This window comes from Nannospalax galili, unplaced genomic scaffold (genome assembly GCF_000622305.1).
Source record: "Nannospalax galili isolate Female #2095 unplaced genomic scaffold, S.galili_v1.0 scaffold873, whole genome shotgun sequence".
NCBI lineage: Eukaryota > Metazoa > Chordata > Mammalia > Rodentia > Spalacidae > Nannospalax > Nannospalax galili.
In genome coordinates, this window is record NW_008334005.1 from 496,944 (window position 1) to 501,650 (window position 4,707).

Sequence of the window (4,707 nt, forward strand, 5' to 3'; positions counted from 1 at the left end):
CTAAGGTGGAATAATTGAGTGAAATATATGATCGGGTACCATGATCTGACTCAAGGATCATGGTCCTGTTATTATATTAGTAGAGTACTGACTTGTTGTGAATTATTCTCAATGAGACATTCAGTCCTTAACTTGAGCAGGGAGTCACTGGGCTCCTATAAACAATTTTAGATTACACAACAACACACATTCCACTTATTCACATATTCAGCATGTTGCCTTTCTAAAATATCAAAATATCATATACATTGATTAACAAAGTGACCTCTAAGCAATACTAAGTAGATGTGTGTCATATTAAAAAATTATCAGCATGATTATGTATGTGTGTATGTGTGTGAAATCATTAGTATTTAGAATGTTTATAATAGTTAATCTCCGTATCTTAACATACCAAAGTCTCTAGTTTTGTAATAGAAGCCCAAATGAATTTCAATTTATATAAAGGATTGAAAACAATTTAAGCTGTTTTCACACATTTATAAATTATCCATGGAAAGACACTAAAAATTATTTTTGAAAGAGTTGTTGGACAGCTTAATAATTAATTTATTCTACAAATTATAAACTGAAAGTTTTAAAATATTTAATTTATTTAACTTAAGGATAAGCCAGACAAATAAGATATCTATATTTATGGAGTCATGAAATATAAGTATTTTAATTTTAGTACTTAACCTGAACAATGATTTAGACAATGCATACTATTTTTCAGACAAAGATTTACAGTCATATATAATTAAGTATAGAAAAATTTTCTTCTCAATAATTTCTTAGAGAATAGATTAAAGTAGGATTCCACATTTTATTGGGTATGAGAATTTTCCCAATAGAATTAGGTTCAAATTTTCTTTATTGTTTCAAAAACATCATATAGTATGTCTCAGGACTCATTGAAACATTGTTGGAAAATATGTTTGTAGTTGTGCTTAGTGTAGCATGCAAGGAAACCTAGCACTCGTGCATGCAAGGAAACCTAGCACTTGTGCATGCAAGGAAACCTAGCACTCGTGAGGGTGAATGAGGAGGATTGCTGCTTGAGACCATTTTGGGTCACATAATGTAGAGTTCCAGATATAGTGAGCTCCAGGTAAGTTTCACGTCCATGATGAAAACTTGTCTAGTGAGAGAGAGAGAGAGAGAGAGAGAGAAATACTATTTTTAACTTTTTAAAAATTACTTATTTATTTATTATTTTATGTATCTGGTGTATTGCCTGCATGTAGGTAAGTGTACCTGTGTCATGCAATGCCCGCGGAGGTCACATGAGGCTGTCAGATCCCCTGGGACTGTAGTAAGGGAAAGTTGTTAACTGCCATGTGGGTGCTGGAATTCGAACCCGGATCTTCTGTGAGAAAAAGTAGTGTTCTTAACTCCTGAGCCATCTCTCCAGCCCCAAGAAATATGCTTTGGAATAGCATTGTCATCTATGAAATTTTTAAGCTGTGGCTATAAAGTTCAAGTTTCTGTTATGCAATAAAAATGTTATGTTTTTTTAAAATACTTTTTAATAAATAATATTTGATCATGGTATGAGGTACCACATGATATTTAATTTGCTAGAAACCAGTCAGGGTAACTAGAATATTTAGAATCCTAAAATATTATCGTTAACTGTGAGTACATTCAAAATATCATCTTCTAACAGTTTTGAGGTATGTGGGGTATATTCATCCTGCTGTGCCATAGAACATATGCGCTACAGCTGTCCACACTACAGTCTCTGGTAACAAGTGTATTACTCTTAAATTTTATGAGGTCAACTATTTAAGATTCTGTCATGCAAGTTTTGTTGTTACATGATATTAAATGGGCTGAGTATTAAAGTCATTTCTCAAAAGAAGAAATACAAAATAAAACACCATCACCTCCTAGTTAGACTGCTTTCAAAGAAATAAAAAAAAACAGATACTGCACAGCTGCAACAAATACTACTGTTTTAATGACAAAATATCAACACGGAGACCCAAATGAGAACTATGATTTTCAACTAGTGTAAATACAAATAAAAACACATATAGGCCAATGGTAATAAGTGCACAGAATTTAAAAACCCCAAATATTCAAAGCACTTTATTGGAAAAGGAACACCATTCTTTTATAATTTGCATCTGATATAATTTGACTCCTTACTATGTATCCCAACATTCTCCTAAATGTAGTGATATGGCATATATGCCAAGAGTAATCACAAAAGATGATCATTTTTCCAAATTGAATTAATCCAGCTCCCATTTACTGTAGCATTGGTAAAACATGAAAGTATGTTAAACCGGTACAGGGCACACGGTGGAGTAGGTGAGCATGCACACAGGAGAAACACATGCCATGTGAATGCTGTGGAAAAGAAAATGTGAAATTCGAAACCTGAGTGCAGAATAAAACCACAAACTTAATGTAAGACAGGCAATGGCAGTAATTCTTCCAAGGAGCAGGAGGGAGATGCAGCTAAAGGGTACTAAACAGTTCTCAACATTAGCTACAAATTTCTGCCCTGAATACTGCTACCAGCTTCTTTAGAAGTTAAATTGTGCAGGTGTACTTTGAGAACCATGTGTGTTGAAACTTGATTTAAGGGACATCCGGTGACACTAACTTGACTTGATAGGCCTTAAGACAAATGACAGGATGCATGAAATCCAGTGCTTGGACTATGGGAGGAGCCAATGCGGGAAGGGGCATAAAGATGATTAAGATGTTCTGTATGAAATATTCAAAAATTCAATAAAAATTTTACAAAAAATCATCTATTTTATCAGTTTTCTATTAATTTACCAGCAACTATCACAAAAATCACTAATGTAAAATAACAGAAACCTGCAACATTATAGTTCTGTAGTACGTTTTCAACACGGATCTTACTGGACTAAAATCACCATGATATTAAGGCTATTTCGTTACTGAGTCTCTCAAAAATTCATTGCCTTTTCTATATTCTATATATTTCCTGATTTGAGACTCACTACTTACATATTCAAAACCAGTAACACTGAAATATTGTATTCTTGAGAATTCTTACATATTCACTTCTCCCTGTGGCTCTGTGACAGTTGATCTTGGTGCAAACTTCACTGGATTGTGAAGTATAGAGAAGATTAATAAACCAAATTTCTGAGTACGTTTTGAGGATACTTACAGAGAAACTTAACTAGGGGCAGTGCCCAAAATTGAATGTGCATAATTCACTGTTAGGGTCCTGAAGGGACAAAATGGGATAGGAGGAAGCCCATAAGCACAATCTGCTCCATCAGACCTTTCCGCCTTGACATTCGATATCATCACAGGCCCACACATGGAAACACCTGACCATGGTTTGACATCTCTGAAAGTCTAGTCTGAATAAATCTGTCTTACTTTTGTATTGTTCTTTCAGTGTCTGTCAATGTAATGAGGAGTCTAACAAAGTTACCTCTTCCATTGCAGTCTCGTACTCTTAGGAATACTTGTAATTACATGATCCCACCAAGGCAATCCAGAAAAAAGAAAAAAACTCATTATAAGACTAACTGCATTCAATTTGTAGTGATAATACATACTTCACATTTCACCTAGCATGTTAACAGTTAAAATGTGAATGGGGTTAGAGGGGAGACAGTTTGGGGAGCCATCATTCTGTCTAGGACAATTCTAATCACTTAGCTACAGTATGCGGGGCATTGATGCTGTCCATTTCATGGAATGATGTTGCCAATCCTGTGGACAGTAAGTAAGATTTCTGAATACCATTTTCAAATTTAATGAAATGCATGTTTATTAAAAAAATAAAAGATGCCATAGAGAAGAACAAGTTCAGTTTTCTAATTTTCCTTTTAAACTCTGTGAATACTTATTCAAATTCATCAGTTTAAAATGTTTTCTTTAACAAGGTAAGTTTTATGTTTTTTTGTGTATCGTATTCCTTCTTATATGTATCAAAACTCATTTTGAACAATAATTTCTGAGTTGCAAAGATTTATCTTTTCATCTGTTTTTCATGCCTTTCTTTACCAGTTGAACAAAGAACTACAAGTGCTAGTTTAAAAATATATACGTTAGGGGAGCTGGAGAGAAGGCTCAGTGGTTAAGAACACTGGTTGTTCTTGAAGAAGACCTGGGTTTGAATCCCAGCATCCACATGGCAGTTAAGAACTGTCCATAACTCCAGTCACAGGGGACCCGACAGCCTCTTCTGACATCTGCAGGCATTATACGACACAGGTGCACTTACCTACATGCAGGCAATGCATGCATGCATACACATAAAATAAAAATAAAAATTTTAAATATATACATATACTTTAACTTTTCAAGCTACACTTTATTACTTTTTATATTAGTTAAGAATTTTCCTACCATATATAGGTTCATTTTTAACAATATATATTATCTCTGTTGGAGAACTCAAGAATTGGAATTGCTAGCAAATTAATCTTGTTATTTTGAAGTTACAAGGTAGTGGAGATTATTTACAATTTGTTAGGAAGAGTAATATTATTTGAAACTTTACTTTAGCCCAGCGTGGTGGTACACACCTGTCATCTCAGCACTCGGATGGCAGGCAGAGGGAGGCAGATCTCTGTGAGTTCAAGGCCAGCCTGGTATACATAGCCAGTTTACAGGGAGACCCTATATCAAAAGACAAAAAGAAAAAATAATGAAAGGAACAAAAAGAAATTTAACTTTTTAACAGAAGCTTCATGATTCCTTTTAGTTTAAATTTACTTCAAA

The 4,707-nt window shown here is 34.1% G+C and overlaps 1 pseudogene; it reads right to left on the reverse strand.

Moving 5' to 3' along the window:
- Positions 1 to 3,891: 3,891 nt before the first annotated feature.
- Positions 3,892 to 4,013, reverse strand: LOC115069588 (annotated as a pseudogene).
- Positions 4,014 to 4,707: the final 694 nt, after the last annotated feature.